This window comes from Fukomys damarensis, unplaced genomic scaffold (genome assembly GCF_012274545.1).
Source record: "Fukomys damarensis isolate Sample0158 unplaced genomic scaffold, DMR_v1.0_HiC HiC_scaffold_5, whole genome shotgun sequence".
Taxonomy (NCBI): domain Eukaryota; kingdom Metazoa; phylum Chordata; class Mammalia; order Rodentia; family Bathyergidae; genus Fukomys; species Fukomys damarensis.
The window spans coordinates 80,186,904-80,197,176 of NW_022900917.1; the positions used below are offsets into that span (position 1 = coordinate 80,186,904).

The following is a 10,273-nucleotide window of genomic DNA, read 5'->3' on the forward strand; positions in this document are numbered from 1 at the left end:
GGGGCGTTTATATTTGGTGCATATATGTTTATGATTGCTATTTCTTCCTCTTGGATTGGTCCCTTTACAAGGATGAAGTGGCCTTCTTTGTCTCTCTTAATTAGTTTTAGTTTGAAATTTGCTTTGTCTGCGAATAAGATTGCTACCCCTGCTTTTTTCTGCTCCTGTCGCATGCAGAATTGTTTTCCATCCTTTCACTTTCAGTCTATGAGCTTCTTTTTGCACTAGGTGTGTTTCTGTATCCAACATGTTGTTGGATTTTGCTTCTTAATCCATTCTGCCAATCTATTTCTCTTGATTGGTGAATTGAGGCCATTGATATTGATAATTATGACTGATATGTATTGACTTATTATTGTCACGTTATTGTCCTTTTGTTAACTCCTTTTATTTTTCACCCTCTCGTTTTAGTTTCTTGCCTTGGCTATTTGCTTTGCTGTGTTGGGCCTCCTGGTGTTGTGATCTTCATTGTCTTTTTCTAGGATATTATTTAAAATTCTTTGTAGTGCTGGTTTAGTGTTCATGAAGTTCCTCAAGTGTTCTTTGTCATGGAAGTATCTTATTTCTCCGTCCATTTTGAAAGAGTTTTGCAGGATACATCAATCTTGGTTGTAGGTTGTTTTCTTTTAGGACTTGAAATACCTCACTCCAGGCTCTCCTTGACCTGAGGGTTTGTGTTGAAAAGTCTGCTGTCATTCTGATGGGCTTTCCTTTGCATGTGATTTGTTTCTTTTCTCTTACTGCTTGTAGTATTTTGTTCTTCTGTTGGGTTTCTGGGATCTTGATTATTATATGTCTAGGTGTAGATTTTCTTTTTATCATTGCTAGTTGCTCTCCTATATGCCTCACTTATCTGTAGGTCTAATTCTTCCCCTCTGTTTGGGAAGTTTTCTGTCATTAATTATTTGAACAGCTTTTTAAAGTCATTTGCAATTTCTCCTGGTACTCCATGGATTCCTATCAGTTTTATGTCATTCTTCTTTGCATCATCTAGGAGTTGTTGGATTGATTTCTCATGCTCCCTTATGGTTTTTAAGAGATCTCTCTTTTCATGGTCACTGTCTGTGATCCTATCTTCTATATCTGAAATTCTATCTTCACAATCTTTTATTCTGTCGCATATGCTTTCAGTAGAGTTTTTAATCTCCTGGATATCCATTTGAATCTGTTTAATGGATTCCATTTCTTTCCTATATTGGGTCTTCATTGTTTCCATTTCTTTCTTATTCTGGGCCTTCATGGCTTCTATTATGTTCCTGAGCTCATCTATTTTTTGTCAGTTTCTGTTCTGGAGTCTCAAATCACGTCTTTCATTTTGCTCACCATCTCTATGGTTATCTGGGAAATTATTTCTTTTTTTAATTTTTCTAGAGCTTGATTGATCATTTTTTTTACTTCCTGTGCTGTAAGTTCTGAGGGTCCTGGAGGTTCACTATCTGATTTTTCATCCTCCTTTGCCCTACTGTTTGCCATTGGTGGACTGAAAGTCTGTCTTTGTGGCTTGCTTAAGTGTTTTCTCATCTTTATTTTTGCTGTTGGGTTGCCACTGATTCAATCTCTGGGTCATTAAATCTTCCTGAAATCATTGCGTCCCAGCCTTGATTCTCTAATGACTTATAGACATTCTCATTTTCATAATTGAGAAAAGAACTCATTAAATCAATCCCTATCCTTTATCCCAATTGATAAAATCAGGAACACAATAGGATCAATCATCACCCTTTATAGCCCACCATTGCCTCTGCAGAGTGCATCCAGGGACTGGCTCAATCAGTTGGGGGGGCGGAATGGGTGTCACTCTACCTTCCTGGTGCTGGGTCGGAGCCAATCAGTGGCAACCACTGGAAAAGGCATGGCTCTAGAGGAGGCCCGTTGATCTGGCCAGGCTGCACAGCAGAGGGTACAAAAATATATTTTCTATGCTTAATGAAGAAGTCTTTGTGTGAAGTTCTTAAGAAATGGCCCATGTCTTAGCTTTCTTTACTCAACACATAATATAGTGTCAGGAACATACAAAACATGTTCAATAGATTTAATATTTTTTATTTGAAGATATTTTTAGATTTACTTTCTTCTCATATATTTGTCTTATTTTTCTGCAACCCAAATTATAACACTTGTTATAAATATCTCTTTATCTATGATAAGTACTCAGTTGCTATGTTTAATTTGACTAATAAATGGAATGGTGGGTTAGTTCAATTTGCAGCCTACTCAGTTGCACAGTGTAGGCAGACTTCTTCGTGAACTCTGAGAAGGACCTTCAGCCACACAGCAGTTCAACCCAGAGGATTCCATTTGGTATTTTACACATGCCCCTATCAGTGCTGGATGTGGAGGAACTTGAGGTGGTTCCTGCAGCAAGCATGAGATAGAATGCTTGCTAAAGCACTGCCATTGCCTGGGCACTAACTGAGCAGTGCTTCAGAAAGTGGAGGGAATGATGGTGAGTGTTCAAAGCAAGGAGGAGCATTGAGATGAGGATAATTAGAAATATGCCTTTGACTGTCATTTTTTAATTTAAATATTCACCCTACTTTTCCTGATCACACTTCATAAATGTCAAAAACAATTTTGAAGACCAGAAAAATTCTGGAACCATGAGTAAAAGAGATTCCTTACTGTAGTAATTTTTTAAAGTGTAACTATTGATCATATTTTGTGATTGTACCTCCAATATACTTCCTTATATAAGGGCTTTGCTTTCATTTCCATTTTCTGTGTGCCTCACATACAAATTATACAAGCATCTTCCTACCTTTGTGTAATGCAGTGTTTCTTAACCTCAGCCTTACCACCTGTTGGGGCCAGGTGATTCTTTGTCCTGAGGGGCTGCCCTATACACTGAGGCTGCTCATCAGCACCCTGACTTCACCACACTACATGGCAGGAGCAACCCCACAATCATCATTTGTGAAATGTGAGGATCACAAGATCTCCAGACACTGAAAAATGGCTCTTGCTGGAGATTTAGCTCAGGGGTTTTGTCACCAGTCTTGCAAGTGAAAGGTTTCAAGTTCAATCCCCAGTACCAAAAAGAAAAAGAAAAAAAAAACATAAAAAATGACTCTTAAAACAAAACTTTCTCAGCTGAGAGCCACTAATCTGACCTCACCCACACCAACAGTCAAATGAGAAGTGACATGGTAACTTCTGCCTGAGAAATGCAGGTTTAAGACAACAAAGCAAAATAAACCATAACCAAAAAAAAAAAAAAAAAAAAAAAACAAAAACAAAAAAAAAAAAAAAAAAGTAAAACCAAATGCAGATTTCAAAATGGGGATGATCAGACCTTTGAAGTTACCTTTGAAGTTCAGAAGGGCAATTGTCTGACCCACAGCAGACTATGGCAGGTCAAGAAATTACCTCTTGTTTTACATCACTGAGATTGTAGGGTTTATCTGTGCCCATAGCAGGGAATAGCCCATGCTTCCTGACACTAGAAGAGAGCTACAGATTTCCAAACCACCAGGTCATCCCAAAAACAAGTCAGAACTCACATGACATGCCATGAGCTAGGTATGATTACAAGCTACAATCCTGGTGTACAGAACATGTAGAACTAAAAAGTGGCAGAGCAGGATTGCACAGTGTGAAGTTTGGGTCTGCACCCCCAAACTGGGCTTCCAGTCTGAGAACCTCAGGAAGGGCTTAAGCACTGAGTGACTGGAGGCTTCAACCCACAGGGTTTATACTACAGGTCACACTTAATGATGCCATTTCTTTACTGCTGAGGATGCCTCATTAAACTCCCCCCAAAGAAGTCATTTGGCAACAAATAAATCATTTTATTCTTTGAGAATGTCAGTAACTTTCAAGGAAAGGAAAATCTATTGAGTTATAGTATATATGATGGCATTAAAAATAAATGTCCTTGTGCTCTCTTCAGCAGCACATATACTAAAGTTGGAACGATACAGAGAAGATTAGCATGGCCCCTGTGCAAGGATGACATGCAAATTCATGAAGCGTTCCATATTTTTAAAGGCTATCTATGAAAAACATCAGCCAACATCATATTAAATGGCCCAAAACTGAAAACCTTCATGTTAAAATCAGGAACAAGACAAGGATGCCCATTATCACCACTCCTCTTCAATATTGTTCTGGAAACATTAGCCACAGGAACTAGACAAGAGAAAGAAATTAAAGCAATAAAGATAGGAAAGGAAGAAGTTAAACTGTCATGATTTGCTGATGATATGATACTCTACATTTAAGACCCAAAAAACTCCACCAAAAGACTTCTAGACTTAATTGACAGATTCAGTAGAGTATCTGGATACAAGGTGAATACCTAAAAATCAATAGCCTTCTTATACACAAAAAACAGACTCATGGAGAGAGAAATAAAGGAAAAAATTCCTTTTACAATAGCATCCAAAAAAATGAAGTATCTAGGAATCAATCTAACAAAAGAAGCAAAAGATCTCTACACTGAAAACTACAGCACTCTGAAAAAAGAAATTGAAGAGGATATTAAAAAATGGAAAGATATCCCCTGCTCCTGGGTAGGAAGAATCAACATAGTGAAAATGGCCATACTACCAATGCTGCTATATACGTTCAATGCAATGCCAATTGAAATTCCAACACTATATTTCACAGAACTAGAAAAAAGAATACACAAATTCATTTGTAACCATAAGAGACCTAGAATAGCAAAAGCCATTTTAGGCAACAGGCACATGGTACCAGGTATAACAATTCCCAATTTGAAACTATACTACAAAGCCACTGTGATAAAAACAGCATGGTACTGGCAAAGAAATAGGCCTAAGGATCAGTGGAACAGACTGGAAGACACAAAAGCAAACCCAGATGTATTCAGCTACCTCATCTTTGACAAAGGAGCTGACTATCCTCAGTGGAGGAAAGATAGCCTCTTTAATAAATGGTGTTGGAAAAACTGGATGTCAACCTGCCACAGATTAAAATTAGACCCTTATCTTTCGCCATGCACTAAATTAAAATCCAAATGGATTAAAGATCTAAATATTAAAACAGAAACATTAAACTTGCTGGAAGGTAAGTTAGGCAGAACTCTGGAAGACATTGGCATAGGAAAAGACTTTATGAACAAATCCTCAGTAGCACGGGAACTAGCAGATAGAATCAACAACTGGGATCTCATCTTATTAAAAAGCTTCTGTACTTCAAAAGAAACCATCAGCAGAACTAAAAGACAATCTACAATGTGGGAAAAAACTTTTACCAGCTGCTCCTCAGACAAAGGACTATTATCAAGGATATATAAAGAATTCAAAACAGTCCACCCAAATATAAAGACCCGATTCAAAAATGGGCATCTGAAATGAACAGACATTTCTCAGACAAAGAAGTAAAAGCAGCAAGTAAATATATGAAAAAATGTTTCACATCACTGGTCATTCAAGAGATGCAGATGAAAACGACACTGAGATTCCACCTCACCCCACAAAGAATGGCTGCTATCAAGAAATCACACAATAACAAATGTTGGTGGGGTTGTGGGGAGAAAGGAACCCTTCTCCATTGTTGGTGGGAGTGCAGACTGGTCCAACCACTATGGAAATCAATATGGAGATACCTCAAAGAGCTTGGACTGGAGGTTCCATTTGACCCAGCCATCCCTCTGCTGGATATCTTTCCAAAATAACTAAAAGAATCATATCACAGAGAAGTATGTGCACCCATGTTTATAGCGGCACAGTTTGTAATAGCTAAATCTTGGAAACAGCTCATTTGCTCATCCGTTGGAAACTGGATAAACAAGATGCATTTTTTTTCTATAAAATGGAATATTACTCAGCCATAAAGAACAAGAAAATAGATTCATTCATAGGAAATGGATACATATTGAAGATATAGTCCTAAGTGAAATAAATAAGTTGCACATGTGTAAATACCGAATAGTTTCTTTGGTGTGAATAATCTGCAACAATACATAAGATCCTAATAAGATTACTGACATTTAGAAATGGGAAGAAAGGAGCTAAAGGTATAGGGAAGGTGGGATGGGTAGGGGAAGGGTAATAAGGGAAAAGAAAAAAATGTGAGATAATGAAAAGATGGAAATAAAGTGTTTGTAGATGGGGAGGGGAGGAGGGCGTGAAGGAAAGGCAGGGGTAAGGGAAAAAAATGAGAATCAAGACTTGTCATGTAGAAGTACAAGATCCCAACAATGAATGTAACTGTACTGTATCCCTAAAATGTACCAATAAACTCAATTAAAGCTGAAAAAATAAAAAAATAAATGTCCTCACTAAGTTGTGAAATAATGATACTATTTCTCTATTTTTCAGCTCGATAAAGATATATATATATATATGTATATACATATATATATATATATTTCGTAGTTGGTGAATCATTACATTAAATGACTACAGTACTTTGGGGACAAATTCTTCCTTTTATAAAGAACACAGCCTTGGGAGGTGGCCAGGCTATTCTCTCTTCCCTTGATCTAAGTGTTTGGGGCATCAATATTGTTCTCTACAGAAACTCCAGGCTTTACTCCAAGCCCATCCTGGGTTAGTGTGAAAGGGGGAGGAATTTATCATGAGCCTGAGATTCACTTTCCCCTTCTCCCTAGACTTGCTTCCTCCTCTGGGTATAGATGAGCCCCACCATGGCACTCTTTGGGCGTCCTCCTTCCAGACTCCTGCACTGCTGCCTCCTGGTTGTTAAGAGATTCTATGGCCCCTTAAGAATAATGCAGGTGAGCCACGTCTCACATTTAGTACCAAATCTGCCACTGAGGAGCTCAGTGGTGCTGTCAAAGCCAGTCAGACCCTCTGAGCCTCTGTTTCTTCATCTCTGTGTGGGCAGGATTTAGGAAGAACTCTCACATTCCTTCTAAGTGGGTATTTCATGTCACCAGACCTGCTCCCAAACTCATCTCAAATGTATTAGTCTCACTTGTAATAATCCTTTCTCTTTTAATCAACTTTAATTGAGTGTATTGTATACAGTTTTAAGAGACATTTTAAAAATTATTCAGTAGATAGCAGAGATAAAAGAACAGGCACAAATAAACTGGGGCAGAGAGAGAGGAGCTGTATGTACCTTGTCCTAACACTGTTCCTTTATCTTGCCCCATGCTATCCTGAAATTTTTGTTATATCCAGTGTTTTACATTTTTCCATAGATATGTATCATGTAAAATGTATTGTTTATGCATTACCGTACAAAAGTAGCAAATGGTCTATTTTTTAAGGATCTGGCATTTTTTTTTCCTTTTTCTTCAACATGCTTTGCAGAGACTGCTAGGTTGAAATGAGGAGCAATAAATTCACTCATTTCTCTTGTTGCATAATAATCCATTGCGAACATAAAGCAGAACTCATTCATGATTTTCTACAATTGAGGAATATGTTGGTCGCATGCACATGTGCGTGGGTGTGTATGTGTGTGTGTGTGTGTGTCCTTGCACGCAAACTACTTCCATTAAGGATGCTATGAAGATTCATGTATTCACCTCCTGGGACATTCCTGCCTATCTTTATTCTATATTTAGAAGGACAACTGCTGACTCTGGAATACACACAAGTCCCAATTTACTGGGTAATCTCACATTATTTTCCATAATGATTGTGTTCCCATGGCACTGTCTCCTTCCAACACCTGATAAAGTTAAGCTTTGATTCTCCCAATCTAATGAATGGTACATATCATAGGATTAAGCAATGTTTTTTATTTCCATTCAGAAATGGTTTTTATTTGATTAAAAATAATATTCATGTCTCCTTGCTCAACTGTCATTCTTGCTTTCTGTAGTCTGAAATGCTTGCTATTGGGCTGATTTTTATTGTTGAATCACTAATCACTTTCTTATAGATTGCAGGAGTTCTTCATATATTCTATTGTATTTTTAGATTTTACATGTTTAAGTACCTTCTCAGATTTTGTGACTCTTATTTATCCACATTTCCACAGTGTCCTCATGAATAGGTCCTTTTTGTGTTGATGTCAAGTTCATTTATATATTTTTCCTAATCTTTCTTTTTTGTTTTAATTTCTTCAGGAGAATTTTTCTATTTTGAGGCCAATGAGATTCATATATATACATATGTATAATCATGTCTATAGAGTATATAATATGATAGATGTTGAATTATAAGCCTTTGCCTTTTGCCTTTAAGTCTTCTATCCATTTACTCAGCATTATGAATTGGCTGGCCATCTTTCTGCCTGTAAATTGCAAAACCAGACCCATCAGAGAAGAGCTTCCCAAAAGAGGAGGGACAGACTCTGAGACCACTGTTTGGTTCCATTAGTATAGGGGATTTTCTCCTCTTGTAAATAATACACAAATGTTTCTAATGCTGCAGTTTTACAGTGAGCCCTGCTATCTAGTAGGGTATCACCACATGTCTGGTTCTTCTTCAGTTATTCTTGACAACCCAAGCTGTGGGTAGTATGGAAGGAATCAGACTGAGATTTGTTTCTCTGAATTTTATAGTAGGCTTTATTCAATTTCATGAAACCACTATTTAGATTTTTCACTGGGAGTGCATTGAATCTATAGTACAATTTGGGGGTGACTGACATATTTATGAAAATAACTATATATTTACTTTAGACCTCTAATTCAGTAATATCTATAATTTTCTTCTTAATCCACTTGTAAGCACTTTGTTTGATTTAGACCCAAGTATCTTGTATATTTTGATAGCATTCTAAATCTATCCCTTTCAATATTAAATTTTGTAGGTAGAAATGCAATAACAGGAGCCTTATTTTTTATTGATCATTTTCTTAGTTTGTGCTTACTTCTATATTAAAAATACCATAAAATTAGTGGTTTGTGAACAAAGGAAAATCAAAGATCAAAACTCCAGATGATTCGGTGTCTGGTGAGGCCTCTCTTTTCACAGATGGAACCTTTTAGCTGTGTCCTCACATTGCAAGAAAAACAAACGACCTCTCCTTCGGGCCTGTGTGATAAGGACACTCATTCCATGTATGACCTAATTAACCACCCCTCACCCCCCCCCAAAAAAAACCACCCTTTAATATCACTACACTGGAGATTAAATTTCAACATAAAAAGAATGGGGGCAAAGAAAAACATGAAGATATAGCATATTCTTTTTGTATCTATTATGAAAAAGGTCTATTTATTTCTCACCTCTGTTAATACATTACATTAATGTGTTCTATAATGTTGACATAAACTTGTATGCCTGGAAGAAACCCAGTTGGTGGCAATGCACCATCTTTTTGCAAACAGTCTTATGTAGACTGCCAGCATTTTATTTAGAACTGTTTTGTGTCTAATGAATAAGATTTGAATATAATTTTCTTTACTCTCCCAATCTGTTTGGTTGTAGAATCAAAGTAAACTACCCACTTAAAAATACTTTTGTAGTCCCCCCTCTTGCTCACCTCTGCAGTGTTTTCTATAATATTTATAATATCTGTTTTTTTGAATACAACTGTGAAACTGCTGGGAGGAATCTTAACATTTTCTTTGTAGGAAGAGCTTTAATTATTATTTCAGCTGCTAAATGGAACATGGGAAAGTTACAGAGATGAAACTTTAGGACTGAGACAACTGGAGCCTGTATATAAACTAGAAGAAAGAATCACAAGGGGTGAGAAAACAGATAAAGAGGGAGTGGGGAGAAAGCAGAGAAGTTTCATAAGGGGAAGAGGAGGTGGTAAACTAACTGGAAGAATGATTTTTTTTCTATTTTTCCCTTATCATCTGTCCTGTGGAGTAGGAAGGAGTTTATGTACTTTATGGAACTTAATCCTCACAATAGGAAAACAAAGTGGGTCCTAACATTGTCTCCAAATCACAGGTGAAAAGCTAATGTTCACAGAGGTGGAGTGTCCTACTCACTGGGACATTTCTGAGATGGGATTTGACTTAACTTCAAGTCTTTGGATCCAAAGTCACACTTAACCACTACCCCACACTGCTGGGCAGGCAGGCCAATGAGTGAGTTATTAGAGGGTTAGGAAAACCTTCCAGAGTAGAAACAGGAGAACAACTCTCTGAGCCAGCAGATGCCAGCACAAAGATGGGCAGTGGGAGGGGGGAACAGTTGCCACCAATGCCATGGACCTTTGCTGCATGGTGGGGACAGGGCCTGAAGTTCTATAGAGAGTCAGTGTGGGGATGGGAGCAAGAGCTGCTGCAGTCCCTGGAGCTGGTTTCAGAAGTTACCTTGTGGGTAGACAGGCAGGTGTCAGTGGTCACCTTTCCATGCTTTCAGTGGAAATCTCCCCATTCGCAACCAGCTCAAGTCCCCCACAAGCTCTCACTGCAAAGTCTGAGATG

General features: G+C 37.7%; 1 non-coding gene across 1 annotated transcript; it reads left to right on the forward strand.

Moving 5' to 3' along the window:
• The first annotated feature begins 3,876 nt into the window (after positions 1–3,876).
• On the forward strand, positions 3,877–3,983 carry LOC117285027. The gene has a single exon (XR_004516042.1). It is a non-coding gene; the product is annotated as a U6 spliceosomal RNA (small nuclear RNA).
• The last annotated feature ends 6,290 nt before the right edge of the window (positions 3,984–10,273 follow it).